The sequence below is a fragment of the Lithobates pipiens genome, unplaced genomic scaffold (assembly GCF_037356315.1).
Source record: "Lithobates pipiens isolate NorthernLeopardFrog02 unplaced genomic scaffold, aLitPip1_a1.2 Scaffold_22, whole genome shotgun sequence".
Taxonomy (NCBI): domain Eukaryota; kingdom Metazoa; phylum Chordata; class Amphibia; order Anura; family Ranidae; genus Lithobates; species Lithobates pipiens.
In genome coordinates, this window is record NW_027507784.1 from 339,219,802 (window position 1) to 339,242,026 (window position 22,225).

Consider the following 22,225-nt stretch of genomic DNA (forward strand, 5'->3'; position numbering starts at 1 on the left):
TATCTCTGGCACACAGTGTCGGTGCCAAGATACATCTGACCACAGACACGTGGTCTAGCAAACACGGGCAGGGAAGGTATATCAGTTTTACTGCCCACTGGGTGAACCTTCTGACGGCCGTCAAGCATGTAACCCGTGGCACCCGTGTAGATTTGGTTTTACCGCCACGGATTGCATGCAGGCCTGACTCTTCTTCTCCTCCTCCTACTCCATCCTCCTCCCTCTCCTCCTCAGCTGCCTCCTCCTTTTCCGCTGCTAGCGTCTCTTCCACTGCACCGCCCAAGCTCCCCAGAACCTATTCCACATGCCAGGTGAGACGTTGCCATGCCGTGCTGCGTCTGTTGTGCCTGGAAGCAAAGAGCCACACTGGCCCGGCACTCCTTTCAGCTTTGCGTTCACAGGCAGATGAGTGGCTAACACCGCTCAATTTGACAGTTGGTAAAGTGGTGTGTGACAACGGTGCCAATCTGCTTAGCGCATTGAAACAGGGCAAAATCACGCACGTGCCGTGCATGGCACACGTCTTAAACTTGGTCGTGCAGCGATTCCTTGTCAAATACCCTGGGGTCCAGGACATCTTGCGGCAGGCAAGGAAAATCTCGGCCCATTTCAGAAGATCTTACACGGCCATGGCTCGCCTTGCTGACATTCAGCGGCGACACCATCTGCCGGTCAGACGTCTTATTTGCGATTGCCCGACGCGATGGAACTCAACCTTCTATATGCTTGATAGGCTGCTCCAGCAGAAACGTGCAGTTAACGTCTACCTGTATGAACTCTGCGAAAGAAACGGTTCTGGGGAGCTGGGTTTTTTTTCACCGCGCCAGTGGCTGCTCATGCGCGACACATGCAGACTTCTGCGGCCATTTGAGGAGATCACCAAACTGGTCAGTCGCAGCCATGGCGCCATCAGTGACATGGTACCTTATGCCTTCTTTCTGGAGCGTGCATTGCGTCGTGTCATTGATCAGGCTGTGGAGGAGCAGGAGCGGGAAGATGAGGAAGTCGCAATGCTGGATGAATTCCCAGGGGGGGCTACTCTATCTGAGACAAGTCAACAACAGGAGTCTGATGAGGAGTCAGAGGAGGATGGTGCCGGGGCGGATGAGCAGGAGCAAGAAGAGCATGCTTTAAACCTTTCTGGGATCCCTGTTGTGCGAGGATGGGGAGAGGAGAATGAAGAGGACGACATTATCCTGGATGATGAGCAGGAGCCAGGCCACCACACCGCTTCCACTTTAGTGCAAATGGGGGCCTTCATGCTCCAGTGTTTTAATAGGGACCCCCGTATAAAAAGCATGAGGGTCAAGGACCAGTACTGGGTGGCAACGTACTTAGACCCCCGGTACAAACACAAAATGGCGGAAATGTTACCGCCGTCGCAGAGGGCTGTCAGAATGCAGCACTTCCAGGCCTTGCTTCGAGAAATGCTGCATTCTGCTTTTGCGTGCGCTGGCAGAGGAGCAATTCCCACTCCCAGAGAAGGATTTGCGGGTACCAATCCAACAGCGCCTGCAAGAAGAGGCCGGTTTGAAGATGTGTTGGTGACTTCGGATATGAGGTCATTCTTTCAGCCGACCCATCGACAGGTGTCATCCGGATCCAGCATCAGGGAACGCCTAGACCGTCAGGTGTCCGACTACATTGGGTTAACGGCCGATGTGGACGCTCTGAGGAGTGATGAACCCCTAGACTACTGGGTGGGCAGGCTTGACCTCTGGCCAGAGCTTGCCCAATTTGCAATCGAACTGTTGGCTTGCCCCTCATCCAGTGTCCTGTCCGAAAGGACGTTCAGCGCAGCAGGGGGGATTGTGACCGATAAGCGTACTCGCCTAGCTCACCACAGTGTTAACTACCTCACATTTCTAAAAATGAATGAGGCATGGATCTCGGAGGAATTCAACACATGTGACCAGTAGACCATGTATATGTCTATAAACTATTTTTTTAATCAAGCACACAGACCTTCTTAATTCATTTGGCTCACTTCCTTGACCCAAAAAAGCACACCGTACTATATGCCCCTACCCTCCTCTTTGAAGAGGTTGAGCGGTGTCATATTTCTACTGGGGCTGCTTATGATATCCCTGTGCTGTGCTGACTTCCTCCTGGGGGTTCTTATTATGAAGGGATCACACTATCCCTGTGCTGTGCTGACTTCCTCCTGGGGGTTCTTATTATGAGGGGATCACACCATCCCTGTGCTGTGCTGACTTCCTCCTGGGGCTGCTTACGGTGCTGCTGTCAGTGCTGTATGTCACGGTGCTGCTGTCAGCGCTGTATGTCACGGTGCTGCTGTCAGCGCTGTATGTCACGGTGCTGCTGTCAGCGCTGTATGTCACGGTGCTGCTGTCAGCGCTGTATGTCACGGTGCTGCTGTCAGCGCTGTATGTCACGGTGCTGCTGTCAGCGCTGTATGTCACGGTGCTGCTGTCAGCGCTGTATGTCACGGTGCTGCTGTCAGCGCTGTATGTCACGGTGCTGCTGTCAGCGCTGTATGTCACGGTGCTGCTGTCAGCGCTGTATGTCACGGTGCTGCTGTCAGTGCTCTGTATTACGGTGCTGCTGTCAGATGCCTCTATCACGGTGCATGTGTCATTCCGGTATGTCACGCTGCTGGTGATCATCTCCTGCACCCTCTTCTTTGCCTACCCTGGTCCCTGACCTTCCCTCTCCTCCATTGCCTTCATTAGCTCCATAGTCCTGAATTGTTAGAACAATTTCCCAAATAAAATAAAAATGCTTGTAGTTATCGATCCCAAATTCACCTCATACATGTATTATGTCATTGTCCAGATGGTGGGACTACGTTTTACCCCCTAATAATTACCACGTGGCCGCAAATTCGACATGAAGGTTTGCAAAGTTCGCCTCCCATTGAAGTCAATGGGGCCCGCGGCGAACGTTCGGTTTCGCGAACGTTTGGGTCCGTTCGCATTTCGCGTTCGCGAAACGTCCCGTCGGAAGTTCGTCCATCACTACTGTTAACGCTCCGGCCTCTGAATATCTCTAAACTCCTATATGTGCATGGACGCATAGGCTAACATGTAGTGTATTTTATCACGGATACATGCTGTAGTATATGTAGGACTCGAATAAAAATAAATGCTCAACCCACCCCCATTGCAGCAAAATTACCTTCTAAAGCACATTCCTGAAAGGAGATTAATAGGCTGTCTTGTCGATATATAGTAAGTTTATAATGACATTCCTATAGCATGAAGTCAGCTAAAGTAGCTAGACTTTGGAGGCTTGGGGGGTGTTTAGAGGCAGAATAAAAGAGCTCAAACATCCATTGTAGCACCCTCTAGCTGTTGTGCTAGGTGTAAATAGGTTAAGTTGTTAGTGTATGAAATCTGGGTCAGGGATTAGTGACTCGGGGGCTGGATGACTCATCTGGCAGCTCTCTCTGACAGTTCTCCCTGGTCTGGATGTTGGTAGAAACTTCCAAAGCTGGAGAGTTTGAGTTAGAAGGGGCTGCCATGCATATTTACCAGGTCCTCAACCAATCCCCAGCAAAAAGGAGCTGGAAGAAGGCAGGCCACCTCATAAATAGACATGGGTGGGCCATGCCAACAAGGGCAGCTGGGTGGAAGATAGAGATGAAGTGCTGAGGGGGCTGTCGTGGCCCTTGAGGGTGCCCCACAGTCTGGGGGGGGAGGGGTGTTGGAAGGCAACATGGTCTAATGTCATATTTCTGGAGTTACTCTGTCAATGTTACTGCATTTAATGGTAACAGTGTTTTGGTATTATCCAGAGTTTGAATTGGATCTGTATTAGATCTGTTACATATCTGTTTCCTAGTCCCAAAGATCAGCCAGGCTGATACTTGCAGTTCCATGGCTTTAAAGGGTAAAGGTATGACGTTCTTCTTGCCTGATACCGGGTCTGGGATGTAACAAATTGCACATCAAAGCTTTGTAAAAATTAGGCCTCCATCTAGGCTCCGGACCGTCTGTTGCTATGATGCAAACTTGAAAGGGACCATATCTGACAAGATGATTGATGAATGTCCTGCTACAGAAGATCAAAAGATCAAAGGCATTGAAGATTGACCAGGATACATAGACATGGATAATGCTGCCCCTAGAGGCCAATACAGCAGCACGGACAGTTTTATATATTTATATATATATTTTGAGGAGTACTGCCCCATAAATACTGATTCGTCAAAAGTCTAAATGGGATGGCAATGGGGTTGGGTCTGGATGGTGTATGATTGAAGTATAAAAAGACTGAACAAGTTAAAGAGCTATCTCTGTCTCTACCCGTATCGCTCTTGGCTTGTGCCTGGGCCGCATGGCTCTCTCTCCACCAATTTGAGCATCATGGCTATCTTTCTGTGCCATCTGAGCCCAGCCTGATGATACAAAGCCTTGAGGAAAGCATTGTGATAAGTATCTTTGATATTCTTGTATTATGTGTTCTATTGTTTGTAATATCTTACTTTAATATTTTCATGTTAACGTTTCCTATTTTCTTGGGAAATAAATAAAAAAAAAAAATTATTAAGCAGTGTGCTTGGTTTCATAACTAACCTTGTATTATAGTGATATCAACAGTAACATGTGATCAGTTGAGTTTTAATAGACTAGCTAACTATATGAATAGACAAGGTAATACATAAGTGCAATATATAGAGGGAATCCGTAACCACCCTCAAATAATATTTATTGTACTATTTATTTCAGTGGGTGACCCCAGGCCTGGGGCTTGGGTGCTGGAAGATTCTCCCTACAACACACGGAGGAAACATTTCCTGGAGGCACGGGAGCAAGGAGAAAGGACAGCAGGTCAGCATGTTCGGGAGATCTCCTGAGAGTCAGCCAGGTGGGCTGCTAAGTGTCAGTCTGGAGGACTGTGGAGGATTAGCCTGGAGGGCTAGAGAAAAGGGCAGCTGCAGCCAGGTGGGTTGGCAGGGCCTTAAGAGGTGGTGCTGGGATCAGTGACCACAGATAGGAAGTGCTGGGAAAGTGTGAGCTGTGTCGCCCAATCTATTTTTCAAGTATAGAGGCTGCGAGTCCCTGCCTGTAATGGGCCTATGCTACAAAATTACTACAGGGTGACATAGCTGGGTTCTGCAAGCGAGTGCTACAGGAAGAAGAGGAACTGTATGTAGAGACTGTATATATGAGAGTTGTCCCTGAAGTTTGTTCTGAAGTCAAGTGGGCATCTCATAACCTGTCACGAGGGCCACGTACCTAATGGGAGACCAAAGTAGTGGGGAGGACTCCCTTGCACCTTGGATCCTTAAAGCCTCTGGAGATGGAGACAGAGACTTGGTGGACACCAAGTGGCAGGGGTGCCAGGAGCACCGTGCAAGCCTTAGTCCAAGATCCGAGCCGAGGTCAAGTCCAGTTGGGTAACAAAGCATAAAAGGGTTTATCGGAAGAAGAATGGTTGAGATCCAAGATTCCAATTTGGCAGCTGAGTATAAAAGGGGCAAAGAAGTAGAGTGGTTAAGGTACAAATCCGAGGTCAATGGCAAGCAGCAATCAAGAGTAGTCAAATAGGTTTCCAGGTCATAACAGGTTCAGGCAGATCACACACTAGCACAGGAACAAGGGGGGACTGAAGATAATCCAGCAACTTGGTAATGTATGGGCTGGGCTTACATAGGGAGGTTTGAGGTCACTTCCTGTGCACCTCCTTGGCATTTTCCCGCCTTTTTCCATCAGGTTGATGTCGTTTCCTGTGTGCCTCCTGGGTATTTTCCCAACCTTTTTCCATCAGGTTGAGGTTACTTTCTGTGCATGTCCTGGGCATTTTCCTGCCCTTTTCCATCAAGTCTTCTGCGCAAGTGCGTGTTGGCGCCCTGAGGCGTCTTTCATGCTCAGTTGGCACAGATTTCCTCTTGCAGCAACACGCCATTGGTGCATGTGTGGTAAGCCCTGGACTCTTACATTACCTCCCATCCCTATCCAAGTTACCATCCCTCAATAAACAAAAAGAAAACCAAAGTCACGGTCTGTCTTTGGTGTGCCTGGCTGTGCAGGGTGGGGGATCCCAGTTCAGCGCTACAACATAAAAAGCAGCATTTTTGAACTCAAGTGTCCATGAGGCCTAAAAGAACAATATACTTGACTTTCCAGGGTCCCCTATTTTGAAAGAGTAGGGGAGGGTCTAGAGGTGGGCCATGTGCCAAATTCTGGGTTTTTTGAAATGTTGCATTACTTGCAAAAAAGCCTGTTGGATAATTAAAAGAAAAACGGAAACGAAAAACAGTGGGAGTGCAGTCTGTTTCTTTGTAATTAAACCTCATACATGTTCTACATGTCCCAAGCTCCCTCCACACCTCTGCCTTGCTGCAATCCAGGAATGTGATAGGTGAATTTACTGATCTCAAATCTCAGGTGGTAGGAACGGGTGATGCTTTATAGCAGGAATCTCCAAATCTTTCTAAACAAATGGCCAGTTTACTGTCCTTCAGACTTTAAACTTCAGTCCTTCAGACTTTAGGACTACCTGATTGTGGCCAGTGTGATTTTAAAAGGTCTCAGCTTCAGTGGGAAAAAGTATTACCCCATTGTTTCAGTGAGAGTATTTGCACCCCATCATTTGCCATTGAGGAATTGTACCCCGATGTTTTCGGGGGCCCCATTGTTGGTGTCAGTGGGAGGAATTGTGCCCCTATTGTTGGTGTCATTGGGAGTAAATGTGCCCCATTTATTGGTGTTAATAGTCAAAATGTGGCTAGAGATCAATTTCCAAAAAATCTGTATGCATAAAGGTACCGATATCTCATTTCGTTTGAAAAATAGTAAAGTACTGGATAGGGGATTTTAAAGGTACATATTTCAGATATACACTACAACCTGTTATTATAAAAGTACAAAAAACTTCTCTTTATTTATACACAACACTCCAATAAAATGGATACAGACATATATTCAAAGTCATAGGTATATACACAGAATCCCTATTAGCGACACCGTTAAATGCTGCAATTCCATACTTAAAATACCGCGTCCAAACACTTCTACATGTTTCGCCAAAAACAACTTCATCGTTTTCCTGATGAAGCCGTTATTGGCGAAACATGTAGAAGTTTTTGGACGCAGTATTTTAAGTATGGAATTGCAGCATTTAACGGTGTCGCTAATAGGGATTCTGTGTATATACCTATGACTCTGAATATATGTCTGTATCCATTTTATTGGAGTGTTGTGTAAAGAGTACTTTTATAATAACAGGTTGTAGTGTATATCTGAACTATGTACCTTTAAAATCCCCTATCCAGTACTTTACTACTTTATTGGTGTTAGTCTGGGGACTCCTGCCCCACTGTCGGTATAAGTGGACAAAATAGCGTCCCAAGGGCCAGATAACTGCAAGTAAAGGGCCACATCTGGCCCCCTGGGCCGCAGTTTGGAGACCACTGCTTTACAGTACCCACGCAAGCTCTAGTTGCAGTGGCTCCACAGTTACTCTTTAAATATGTTCCCCTCCGGTGGAGCTCGCCATCTTCCAGGGCGCGGTGTCAGAGGTTTTACGCTCTGATATAAATTCTGCAGCTTGACTTAAATGATGTATTGAAGTGTTTTCCTCAAAGGTCCAGTGGAAGCAGAGAAAATCCATTTGGCAGACTTTTTTTGAAGACTTGATAAAAGACTTAATACTAAATTCAATGCAGTGAATTTGGTATATTTTCCTGTTCATCTGGAAGAAAAGCACATTACATTAACACTTTGGACAGAGAATATTGACAACATTTCTTGGCTTTTTCCAGAAATCAATAAGCCTGACTATAAGGAATGAGTTACTTAAAACTGACTGTTTGTACTCAGGGGCAATGAAGAAAAACTTAGAGATGTAAAGACACTGAGGCATGACCGGCAGGGAGAGAAGGGCGAAGAAGCGGAGGAACTACTTTGTTTCCTGGAAAAATACCCAAAACAGGAGATGTAGAGGGATATATAAAGACGCAACATGACCACTTGACCTTCGGTGGGTTTACCCCCTCCCCCCACCCCCTTTATGACCAGGTCATTAATTGCCATACGGCACTGCGTTACTTTAACTGACAATTGTGCGGTCGTGGGGGCGCTGTACCCAAGCAAAATGCTTTTTTTCCCCACAAAATTCTTTTGGTGGTATTTGAACACCTCTGCGTTTTTTTATGTATTTTTTTATTTATTATGCTAGAAACAAAGAACAATATTTTTTACTTTCTGCTCTAAAACATATCCAATAAAAAAAAATGTGAAAAATCAAATGTCTTCATCAATTAACCAGTTGCCGACCAGTGCACGCCGATGTACGTCGGCAGAATGGCACGGGCAGGCAAATGGGCGTACCTGTACGACCCTTAAAAATTGCCACCCTGCCAACAGGAGTGCGCTCCCGCGCTGGTCGGGACCCCCGTGAGTCCGGTCGCGGGATCCGCGGACTCGATCGCCGTGGGCATACCCGCGATCGTCTCACGGAGCGGCCGAATGAAGAAATGCCATTGTAAACAGCATTTCTCCATTCTGCCTAGCAACTATTGATGCTGATCTCTGCTCCTATGTGATTGGAGCGGAGATCAGTGTTCACTAAATTAAAGCCCAGCCCCCAACAGTTAGTAACACACCCCTAGGAACACTTAACCCCTACACTGCCACCCACTGGTTAACCCCTTCACTGCCAGTGTCATTTACACAGGAATCACTGCATTTATATAGCACTGATTGCTGTATAAATGACAATGGTCCCAAAAAATGTGTCAAAAATGTCCGATGTGTCCGCCATAATGTCGCAGTCACAATAAAAATCGCTGATCGCCGCCATTACTAGTAAAAAAAAACTATTAATAAAAATGCCATAAAACTATCCCCTATTTTGTAAACGCTATAACTTTTGCGCAAACCAATCAATAATCGCTTATTGCGATTTTATTTACCAAAAATATGTAGAAGAATACGTATTGGCCTAAACTGAGGGAAAAAAATTTTTTTTATATATTTTTGGGGGACATTTATTATAACAAAAAGTAAAAAATAATGTTTTTTTTTCAAAATTGTCGCTCTATTTTTGTTTATAGTGCAAAAAATAAAAACCGCAGGGGTGATCAAATACCACCAAAAGAAAGCTCTATTTGTGGGAAAAAAAGGACGTCAATTTTGTTTGGGAGCCACGTCGCCACGACCGCGCAATTGTCAGTTAAAGCGACGCAGTGCCGAATCGCAAAAAGTGGTCTGGTCTTTGACCAGCAAAATGGTCCGGTCTGTAAGTGGTTAAGGCCAATATGTATTCTGCTATATATTTTTGGCAAAAAATAAATAAATTCCAACAAGCGTATATTGACTGGTTTGCACAAAAGTTATAGTGCCTACAATCTATGGGATACAACTAAGAAGACATACAGTGCCCTGAAAAAGTATTCATACCCCTTGACATTTTCCACATTTTGTCATGTTGCAACCAAAAAAACGTAAATGTATTTTATTGGGATTTTATGTGATAGACCAACACAAAGTGGCACATCATTGTGAAGTGTAAGGAAAATGATAAATGGTTTTCAATTTTTTCTTACAAAGAAATATGTGAAAAGTGTGGGGGAGGGGAATTTGTATTGCGCCCCCTTTACTCTGATACCCCCAACTAAAATCTAGTTAGAAAATAGAGTCCACCTGTGTGTTATTTAAACTGAGAAGCCCTTAGAGGTTTGTTAGAGAACCTTATTGAACAAAAAGCATCATGAAGGCCAAGGAACACACCAGGCAGGTCAGGGATAAAGTTCTGAAGAAGTTTAAATCAGGCTTAGATTATAGAAAAATATATTCTAACCTTTGAACATCTCACGGAGCTCTGTTTAATCCATCATTTGAAAATGTAAAGAGTATGACACAACTGCAAACCTACCAAGACATGGCCGGCCACCTAAACTGACCGGCCGGGCAAGGAGAGCATTCATCAGAGAAGAGCCAAGAGGTCCATGGTAACTCTGGAGGAGCTGCAGAGATCCACAGCTCAGGGGGGAGAATCTGTCCACAGGACAACTATTAGTCGTGCTCTCCACAAATTTGGTCTTTATGAAGAGTGACAAGAAGAAAGACATTGGTGAAAGAAAGACATAAGAAGTCCTGTTTGTAGTTTGTGAGAAGCCATGTGGGGGACACGGCAAACATGGAAGAAGGTCATCTGGTCAGATGAGACCAAATTTTACTTTTTGGCCTAAAAGCAAAACGTGGAGGAAAAAATAACATTGCACATCACCCTGAACACAACAGCATCATGTGGTGGGGATGCTTTTCTTCACCAGGGAGCTGGTCAGAGTTGATGGGAAGATGGATGGAGCCAAATACAGGACAATCTTAGAGGAAAATCTGTTAGAGTCTGCAAAAGACTTGAGCCCGGGGAGGAGGTTCACCTTCCAGCAGGACAACGACCCCAAACATCCAGCCAGAGCTACAATGGAATGGTTTAGATCAAAGCATATTCATGTGTTAGAATGGCCCAGTCACAGTCCAGACCTAAATCCCATTGAGAATCTGTGACAAGAATTGAAAATTGCTGATCACAGACGCTCTCCATCCAATCTGACAGAACTTGAGATATTTTGCAAAGAAAAAGAATGGGCAGAAATATCCTCTCTAGATGTGCAAAGCTGGTAGAGACCTCCCCAAAAAGACTTGCAGCTGTAATTGCAGTGAAAGGCGGCTCTACAAATTATTGACTCCGGGGGGCGCCAAACAAATGCCCCCCCCCCCCACACTTTTCACATATTTATTTGTAAAAAATGAAAACTATTTATCACTTTCCTTCTATGTCACAATTATGTGTCACTTTGCATAAAATCCCAATAAAATAAATTTAAGTTTTCTGGGTGTAACATGCCAAAATATAGAAAATGCGCAAGGGGTATGAATACTTTTCCAAGGCACTGTGAAAAAAAAACTCTAATGCCCCATACACACAGTCAGAAATTCTGACGGAAAAAGTCAGATCGGATTATGTTGTCGGAAAATCCGATCGTGTGTGGGCTCTATCGGACTTTTTCAGTCGGAATTTCCGATGGAAAAAGTTTGAGAGCAGGATCTAAAATTTTCCGACAACAAAATCCAATCTGACTTTTTCCGGTCGGGTGTAGAGAATTCTGACGCACAAAGTGCCACGCATGCTCAGAAAAAACTTGGAGATGAAAGCTATTGGCTACTGACCTCTACGTAGTCATACGTTTTTTATACGTCACCTCGTTCCGAGCGATCGGATTTTCCGACAACTTTGTGCGCCCGTGTGTATGCAACACAAGTTTTGGCCAAAATCCGTCGGAAAAAATCCAACGGATTTTGTGGACGGAATGTCCGACCGTGTGTACGGGGCATTACAAAGTTTTCGTTTGTGTCTTCTTAGTCGGTGCCAAGTTTCCTCTTATTTGTTTCAGTTGCCGTCTTCAACCGTAAATCTCGAGGAAGCTAATATAGCGAAACACGTTGATTCTGTATGCTTGGATCATTGATTATCGTCTGTCAAAAAACAAATCACCTGACTCTTATGCTGTGGTTTTAATCCAATAGCCCTCTTTTTTTAATGTGATATAAAAAAAATCTTGTTTTTTTACATATTTGATTCTTGTCATTTCCTCATTTGGTTGGCACATTTAAAGCTCCCCCTTTTTTTTTCCTGTGGGTTAGGGTTTAGGGTTGGGGTTAGGTTTAGGGGTTAGGGTTAGGGGTTAGGGTTGGGGTTAGGGTTAGGGTTTAGGGTTAGGGTTAGGGTTTAGGGTTAGGGTCGGGGTTAGGGTTTAGGGGTTGGGGTTAGGATTTAGGGTTAGGGTTAGGTTTAGGGGTTAGGATTAGGGGTTAGGGTTGTGGTTAGGGGTTAGGGTTGGGGTTAGGGTTAGGGTTTAGAGTTAGGGTTAGGGTTTAGGGTTAGGATCGAGGTTAGGGTTTAGGGGTTGGGGTTAGGGTTTAGGGTTGGGGTTAGGTTTAGGGGGTTAGGGTTAGGGTTTAGGGTTAGGGTCAGGGTTAGGGTTTAGCGGTTGGGGTTAGGGTTTAGGGTTAGGGTTAGGGTTAAGATTAGGGTTTAGGGCTAAAGTTAGGGTTTAGGGTTAGGGTTAAGATTAGGGTTAGGGCTAGGGTTAGGGTTTCCCCTAGAAGTACAAGGTTAGGACTCAGGGATTGGAATAGGGACCTCCCCTAACGGTCAGCAGGCGTGTCCCCCAGAGGTCAAAGGTCAAGTGTCAGACTGACCCACCCCCCACCAAAATGTTCCGCCTACCCCAACTAAGTCGGGGCTTGAACAAGTGGGGGGCAAACCCCTCCTCTGTTTGGATGTGGTGCTCCTCTCCATAGGATCAATTTTGTGGTCCAATACATTCATCAGTGGGATTGTGCCGACATGAGAAAATTTTTATATCTATGTCTGGCTCACACTTTTTTTTTTTTGTACTCATCAAAAATAATACCTGATTCTCTGAAAGGAGCATTACTGGGAGGTAGGTAGGGAGTGGAACCAAGGGACGAGGAGGTGGGTAGGGGGCACAGATAAGGGGTGAATCAGAAAGGGGGAGCACCTGCACCTATTCCAAGAGAAAAAAAAAAAAAGCCCCGTAAATTCAACGTAACTCTGTAACAATATCCCTACCCGGAAATCTTGTTTAAATACCAAAGCATTCATATGATTAGTTGGATCCAATGGATTTGCATAGAAACTGACAAGAAGAGTCTGACTTCTTAATAAATGGATTTACAGGATAATGCATCATTGAATAAAAATCCCATCAATGCCGAGATTTATAGTGTCAGATTAGGGGAATAAAATGTCGATGGGAACGCGACGCCTAGGACAGGACAGCTGTATCCGAGTCACGGAATCCATCTATTCCCATCAAACCGTGCTGAAGAGAAGTCCCCAGGAGGAGATTTAAACTCTCCTAAGGAAGCCCCGAGCAATTTCCAACAGCTGCGGTTTTCAAGACACTCCATTTAATGCCGTCTTCAAGTTCATTCACACGACTTAATGGCTTTCTTACACCCAGCATCTGTCCTCCATACACTCTACAGCACCAGTCACGGCTAATGCTGCCGACCATATTGTAATGACATCAGATGGAAGCTCTTCACTCCGCCTCTCTGCTAAAAGTCACTTTGTTAACAATGTAGGATGAGGATATTAATTACTTTGTGGGGCCTATTTATAAAGGATTTGTTATGTGATACACACAGCAAATGTTTTCTGGACGTTCATTGGTTTGCAGTGGCGGCCCGTCCATACGGGGCACAGGGGGGCCACCCCCCCGCCCCCATCCATGCGCTCGGCCACTGATTTACATGCAGGGCACCAGACTCATGGAGCCCACCCAGTTGTGTGACATTAGCAAATTAATATTCGCTATTGTCTTCCTGATTCTCCTCCCGGCCAATCAGGAAGTGGGTCCTGAGACCCGTCACCCATTTGGCCAAGAGGAGAAGCGGATCCTATTGCCTGCCGATCAGGAGGAAGAGGAGGAGGGAGGAAATGCAAGGGAAGCCGCTGTGAAGCGGAGGAGGAAGAGACCCAGGGTGAAGCCGCTGCCCTGGAGGAAGCGTTGCCCTCGACCTAGATTGGGTAAGTGCGACCAACCAGGGGGGGGGGGCTCGGGTGATGGAGGGTAAATTGTTTGCACCCCAAAAAAAATATACCACCTGCCACCACTGCTGGTTTGTATTTAATACGAATAGTTCTTTATTAAAGTTTTAGAACAAGGCAATGAGACAACGAGATGCAAGTCCTAGTGGTGTAAACCGCGTTTGCAGAGTATATAAAAAAAAAACATTCTCACAAGTGACATAAACGAGCTAATAATGTTAGAAACTTGTAAACATAGAATTAACATTAATAATTAGAGGTAGAGTAACTGCATCTGTATACAGGAGATGACACAGGAATGCTGTCAGATCGGGACTGTCCAGGGTTCGATTACCACCTCCTACCCACAATTTCTGCTGCAGGTCAGGAGAAAGTGTGGGGAGGAGATAGGGGTGGGTAATCAATTCCTTTACAGACCAATCTTAATGTGTTCTGCCTTAACTTCAGCATTAAGATGGGGGGTTGGGAGAGAGCACAGCCCGCACCTCCTCCCAGCTCTCTTCTCTGCTCCTATCTGTAATCCTGTCAGCAGCCTAGAAAGTTGTGTGGGTGCCCCAAAATAACCTTAGAAAATGATGACATCATCAGTCGGTAGGACACGGAGGGCCTGGAGGCACACCTTTCTGGGTTGCTGATAGGATTACAGTTAGGAGCAGAGAAGAGAGCTGGGAGGAGGTGCAGGCTGTACTTTCTCCCCCCTGTTTGTATGCAGGAGTTAAGAATGTACTCCAATCAGAAAGTACATGCTGATTTGTCTTTTTTTGCGGCACCCCTGAGGACTCATAGAGCAGTGGCGGTGTGTCCATAAGGGTGCATGGACGCTGCCCCCTCTCTCCTGCCACCCCCTCTAGCACCAATAGATAGATTCATGCATTGAACGAATCTATCTATGGGCATCGCTGCCATTCCCTATTCAGGTCCCCGACCCCTTTTCAGGCGCCGGGCGCCTGAATTACATTGACGGGGAAGTGTTTTTGAAGCACCTGATTAGAGCCATAGGCAATTGATGGTCACAGTGGCTGCGTTTGATGAGCAAAGTGGCTGCATTTGATGGCATAGTGGTGGCAATTGATGGGCACCATGGCCGCGTTTGATGGCACAGTGGCGGCAAATGATGGGCACAGTGGCTGTGTTTGATTTACAGTTGCTGCATTTGATGGCACAGTGGCTGCATTTGATTGGCACAGTGGCTGCGTTTGATGGGCACAGTGGCTGCGTTTGATGAGCACAGTGGCTGTGTTTGATGGGCACAGTGGCTGCTTTTGATGGGCATAGTGGCTGCTTTTGATGGTACAGTGGCTGTGTTTGATGGTACAGTGGCGGTAATTGATGGGCACAGTGGCTGAAATTTTTTTTTCAGATTTTTTTTTTGCCCCCCCCCCCCAAAAAAAGAATTTTGAGCACCAGCTGCCACTGTCTTCGAGGCACCCCAGGGTCCCATGTACACATTGGTTGGGAAACACTGCTGTAAGTGTTGGTGCTTTGGCAACCATTTATATATCCATTTTGAGTAGGGATGTTGGTCTATAATTGTTGGTAAGAGAGGGGCCTTTAGCTGGTGTAGGAATAGTAGCAATACCAGCTTGCAATGTCTCTTGTTTAGAGTTTAATGAAGAGACGCTGGTAGCACATAAGTGTAGCGCTCCCTTTAAGGAGCCACAGCAGAATGGGATCCCCCACCCTGCACAGCCAGGCACACCAAATTTTCACAGTCACTTCGGAGTCAGAAAACAGTCCGGTACTTTGGTTTTTGTTTGAAGGATAATAATTATTTGCCCCCACCCACTATAGAAAATTAGAAGAGGGGGGCGGAGACAAGACCAGTCACCCTGCACAAGTAGAGAGAGCAGAGCTGTGGGAGGGACCCAACAGACCCCACCCACTACAGAAAACTAGAGGAGGGGGCGGAGACGAGGCCAGTCACCCTGTACAAGGAGAGAGAGCAGAGCTGTGGGAGTGGCCCAACAGACCCCACCCACTACAGAAAATTAGAGGAGGGCATGGAGACGAGACCAGTCACCCTGTACAAGGAGATAGAGCAGAGCTGTGGGAAGGGCCCAACAGACCCCACCCACTACAGAAAATTAGAGGAGGGGGCAGAGACGAGACCAGTCACCCTGTACAAGGAGAGAGAGCAGAGCTGTGGGAAGGGCCCAACAGACCCCACCCACTACAGAAAACTAGAGGAGGGGCGGAGACATGACCAGTCCCCCTGCACAAGGAGAGAGAGCAGAGCTGTGGGGGGGACCCAACAGACCCCACCCACTACAGAAAACTAGAGGGGGCGGGGACGAGGCCAGTCACCCTGTACAAGGAGAGAGAGCAGAGCTGTGGGAGTGGCCCAACAGACCCCACCCACTACAGAAAATTAGAGGAGGGCATGGTGACGAGACCAGTCACCCTGTACAAGGAGATAGAGCAGAGCTGTGGGAAGGGCCCAACAGACCCCACCCACTACAGAAAATTAGAGGAGGGGGGCAGAGACGAGGTCAGTCACCCTGTACAAGGAGATAGAGCAGAACTGTGGGAAGGGCCCAACAGACCTCATCCACTACAGAAAATTAGAGGAGGGGGGCAGAGACAAGGTCAGTCACCCTGTACAAGAAGACAGAGCAGAGCTGTGGGGGGGGCCCAACAGGCCCCACCCACCACAGAAAACAAGAGGAGGGGCGGAGACATGACCAGTCCCCCTGCACAAGGAGAGAGAGCAGAGCTGTGAGAGGGGCCCAACACACCCCACCCACTACAGAAAACAAGAGGAGGGGGCGGAGACAAGACCAGTCACCCTGTACAAAGAGAGGGGGGCAGAAGTAGGTGGTCTTTATTACAGGAAGTCTCACACCGGATTACTGCACAGAGCTGGAAAGGGAATACACAAAGCTCACTGAGATTCAAGAAGAAGACACATGACCGATGGATTTAAAAAATATTTGCTTATCGCAGACTGCAGCTTTAAGCCCTCGTTCAGAATGGAGCAACTTGCCAATGCGATTTGACAGATCAAATCGCAAGACAAGTCGCACCCTATTGCAGGCAATCCCACTGTTCAAACCGGTGCGATGCCGACGTGGCAGTGTCGCACCAATTTGACTTGAAGTAGTTCCTTCACTACTTTTGCCAACTTCGGGTGCGACTTGCATAGACATCTGTGCACGAGGCCGCCCAGATGTCTTCCAAGTCGCACCCGGAGTCACACCGACATGCGGCTTTGAAATTGTTGCGATTTCAGAGGAAGTCGCTCCGTTTCAAAGCCGCAGTCAATGTGAACGAGGGCTAATTGTGGAATGTACAGACACTGACGTGGAGGAAGTAATAGTAATAGGACATTGTTTATCTTTATCATTTATCTTTTTATCTCTATCTGTTGCACTACTGGGGAAAATATTATTATTATTATTGGGGATATCTTTTCTCACTTTTTCCTGTTTTCTCTCTGCCGTATATTACTGGAGTTTAGCAGTTTCTAAGAGAAAATTTTAGCAGCGCCGAGCCGCCAAGATTCATCTTTCTCGCGGTCGTTTTCCCGGCAATGCTTCCACCGTTCAGTGTTTTATAATGTGTATCGCCGTGTAACTGCGCACTACATCACCGTAATGATTGTAAGCGTAGTGCAACCTCACGCTAAACGTCCCAATAAACATTTTCCCGTCCTTTTCATTAGAATAAAACCTATTTATTTGTTTGTTGCTGGAGAGCTGCTGAAACTCTGTTTGCATTCATAACGGGGGTCGGGTGGCGGCTAGTTACGCGGACCAGGGAATTCATTTATAGCTGAACCCGGTGTTGTGCCATATAGTGTCCGGCCATCATATAGCGCCCGCCCCGTACTGCGCATGCGCAGTACGGAGCAGATGAAGCTTCGGAAAATCTCCGAAGTTGAACGGCGCCTGCGCCGTGAGTGGAGGTGGTAGCCCCACCATCCAAGCGGACATAGGGTTGTGAATATTAGAGGGCCTCTCGCGGGCGAGCTTCGTTCGCCACACTTCGGGCTCGGCCTCGCTGTGCTCGGCTCTTTTATATTCCTACTCTATGTCCACTTGGATAGTGGGGATGGAACCTGGGCTCATGGCGCAGGCGCCGTTCATCCTCGGCAATTTTCGGAATCTGTGTTGCTGTGTACTGCGCATGCGCAGTACACAGCGGACACTATCGAATGGGGGACCTTATATGACAAGACACCGGATCAGAAATATTAACCACTTCAGGAAGATTTTACCCCCTTCCTAGTCCAGACCACTTTTTTCGCGATTCGGCGCTGCGTCGCTTTAACTGACAATTGCGCGGTCGTGCGACGCTGCGCCCCAAAAAAATTGACGTCCTTTTTTTCCCCCACAAATAAAGCTTTCTTTTGGCGGTATTTTATCACCTCTGCAGGTTTTTATTTTTTGCGCTATAAACAAAACAAGAGCAATAATTTTGGAAAAAAAACACAATATTTTGTACTTTTTGGTATAAAAAAAAATCCCCATTTTTTTTAAAGCAAAAAGCTAATTTTTTTCTCAGTTTAGGCCGATATGTATTCTTCTACATATTTTTGGTAATAAAAATCGCAAAAAGCGCATATTAATTGGTTTGCGCAAAAGTTATAGCGTCTACAAAATGGGGGATAGATTTATAACATTTTTATTTTTTATTTTTTTTTGGCAGCGACCTGCGATTTTTATTGAGACTGTGATACTGCATTGGACACATCGGACACTTTTGACACATTTTTGGGTCTATTGACAATTATACAGCGATCAGTGCTATAAAAATGCACTGATTACTGTATAAATGTGACTGGCAGGGAAGGGGTTAACACTAGGGGGTGATCAAGGGGTTAAATGTGTTCCCTAGGTGTGTGTTCTAACTGTGGGGGGAGGGGGCTGACTAGAGGGGATGACAGATCGTAGTTCCTGGCTATTAGGAACTCATGATCTGCATCTTCTCTCAGAACAGAACAGGGATTTGTGTATTTACACACACGCGTCCCTGTTCTGCCTCTCGTGTCCGCGATCGCTCGCAGCCGGCGGTTATCGTGACCGTCGGCCACGAGCATCGACACCCCCACGTGCGCGCGCCTGCTATACCACTTAAAGGAGCTGAGGTATAGCTACGGCGGTTCGCAGGATCGTGCCGACCTGCCGCAGTATAATGACGGCGGCTAGTCGGCAAGCGGTTAAAGCACCTTTACTACATTTTTTTTTTTTTTTTTTTGCATGGGTGATTATTTGTTTATTAGAAAGGTAAGTGAAGATTTACTGTAGCAGTCTTTACTTACAAATAATCATCCGTGCAAAAAAAAATAAAAAATTCTGAGGAATGCAAAAATTGTATACTGGGATAGCTGGTGCTCAAAACTGTGTATAATAAAAAAAAAAAAAAAATACACCGTAACAACTGAGGAAAAAAAAAATTTGAGCTGAGATCATCCTCTGTGCAAGAATTGTTTATTACTGTAACACAAGAGAATTAACACAGGAAAGATCATAGCCACCACATCCCATCAGTTAGAGAACAGGACACAGAAATTACTCACATTGAGAGTCAGGATTTTTAAGGTGCCAATAACCCAACAATAAGAACAACTGTTACATTTTTTTGATTTTATTATACTGATTAAAAACCAAAAACATAACAAAAAAATACACATAACAAAAAAAAATTATTAATTAATTTAATTATATTTAATTAATTATATTTAATGAATTAATTAAAACATATATTAATTAATAAAATAAACATATATTAAAATTGCTAGATCAGATTATTTTTGGAAGTTAACAAGCATAAGCAATAGCCGGTAAAACTTATAGGGTGATAATCCCGACATGTTTCGCCAATGATTTTGGCTTCCTCAGGGGATATTTATTATCACACCTAAATAGATAGACAGATTGCAATGTAATTATCTCTATATGCAATGAATATGTGGACATTACACAGGTAGGTCTCAACTGAGCAAAATAAGGCAACGGTACATTCCAAAACATGCATAAGTATTCCTTATACATTCATACACTGCAACACTGTATCAATTTCAATTTGAATGTTCTATTTTCTATACCTATGCATTTTTGCAATGTATGAATTTATAAGGAATACTTACAGTATGTATTTTTTTTTTGTATTGCATCTAGAGATAATTACATTGTAATTTGTCTATTAAGGTGTGATAATAAATATCCCCTGAGGAAGCCGAAATCATTGGCGAAACATGTCGGGATTATCACCCTATAAGTACTACCAACTATTGATTATGCTTTAATCCAATCAAAAAGGATAATTTAATTTGTATGCCACATCCCTGAATTTGTGTCAGGGCTGGCTTAGCCCTTCCTTCTCTCTCATCTCTCTCCACAGTTACCAGCTGTTCCTGATCATGCTCGTCTGACCTGCCTACTTAAAGCTGTCCAGCTCACTTCACCTCTGCCTTCGCCTTGGTCACATCACAAGAAACCATCTCCTGTGGTTCTGTTTAAAGAACTGGCTTGCTGACATCCCTTCTGGCTCCTTATCCTGCTTGCTGTTGCTCTACTTGGATCCCTGACTTCTGGCCTGGCTGACTACCCGATCTGGTTATTGAACTCTGGCCTGGCTGACTACTTGATCCGGTTACTGGACTCTGGCTATGCTTTGACTACGCTTTTTCTATTTACATTTTTATTTAATAAACAAGTGTGATTTAATTGTACTTCTGTCTTGGTCATGGTTTCTGACAATTTGAAACATTGAAACTATATTTATAGTATAATTATGGTGCCTTTGAGGCATTGCATTTAGTAGAAAAATAACATTGATTTAATTTAGTTAAAATTAGGCAATATTGGTCCATGCAGTAGCAGACTAAACTAAAATATACTACAATTATAAAACAATCGATCTCAAATACTGTGATAATTGCATACAATAGTCATTCAAGAGCAACGAGTTTCTTGGACATGGTCCTCTTCATCAGGAGATATCAATGAAGACTTTATTTATGCCATCTAAATGAAATGACAAGCTTTTATATATATATATATATATATATATATATATATATATATATATATATATATATATATATATATATATATGTATATATATATATATGTATATATATATATATGTATATATATATATGTGTATATATATATATATATATATATATATATATATATATATATATATATATGTGTATATATATATGTGTATATATATATATATATATATATATATATATATATATATATATAAATATGTATATATATATATATATATATATATATATATATATATATATATATATATATATATATATATACATATATATATATATATATATATATATATATATATTATATATTGTAAAACAATTGATCCCCTTGTAAATGCTATTACACAGAGTGTGACATTTTGTTTAGATATATATCTAAACAAAATGTCACACTCAGTGTAATAGCATTTACAAGGGGATCGATTGTTTTACAATTGTAGTATATTTTAGTAGAGTCTGCTACTGTATGGACCAATATTGCCTAATTTTAACTAAATGAAATAAACGTAATTTTTCTACTAAATGCTATGCCTCAAAAGTTCCATAATTATACTATACTAGTACTAATATAGTTTCGATGCATATTGATTATGCTTGTATACTTTATACTGTATGATCCAGCAATTTTAATATGTGTTTTTTTGTTATGTTTAGACTTTCTAATCAGTATAATAAAATCAAAAAATGTTAACAGTTGTTCATATTATTGGATTATTGGCACCTTAAAAATCCCGGCTCCCAATGTGAGCAATTTCTGTGTCCACTTACCACTGTAAATTACTCGGACTTGATGGAATTTTGTTGATGTATTTTTTCAACCTCACCTACTGTGTAACTCAATACATAAAGTTCTATCACGTGCAATCAAATTCATACAATTTTATAAAGTGCTGCAATGTGTGAAAATCATTTCATCCAAGCCAGCGTGCTGTCCAAATGGCGGAAGTGATATCACAACCGGAATTTCCACCTCTACGCGTTTCGTCAAAAATAAAAAATAAACTATATCAGGAAGGTGCTATAATTTACAAACGAGAAACTCATAAATGTAATACGTGGACCTTTACCCTTCAAAGTGCACATGCATACAAAGTGCATGCAGTGCTGAACTAGTGTCAACATACAGATATAACAGAACAGTCCATATAAAGTGATGTATGCTCAGTGTGTGTCTTCAGAACAACCTTCAAAGTGCTGCCACCACTATCCCCCACTAGAACTCACACTCACCAATGAATATTGACCCCTTATATTCATACAATTTTATAAAGTGCTGCAATGTGTGAAAATCATTCCATCCAAGCCAGCGTGCTGTCCAAATGGCGGAAGTGATATCACAACCGGAATTCCCACCTCTATGCGTTTCGTCAAAAATAAAAAATAAACTATATCAGGAAGGTGCTATAATTTACAAACGAGAAACTCATAAATGTGATACGTGGACATTTACCCTTCAAAGTGCATATGCATACAAAGTGCATGCAGTGCTGAACTAGTGTCAACATACAGATATAACAGAACAGTCCATATAAAGTGACGCATGCTCAGTGTGTGTCTTCAAAACAACCTTCAAAGTGCTGCCACCATTATCCCCCGCCAGAACTCACACTCACCAATGAATATTGACCCCTTATATTTATAGCTAGGTCAAACTGT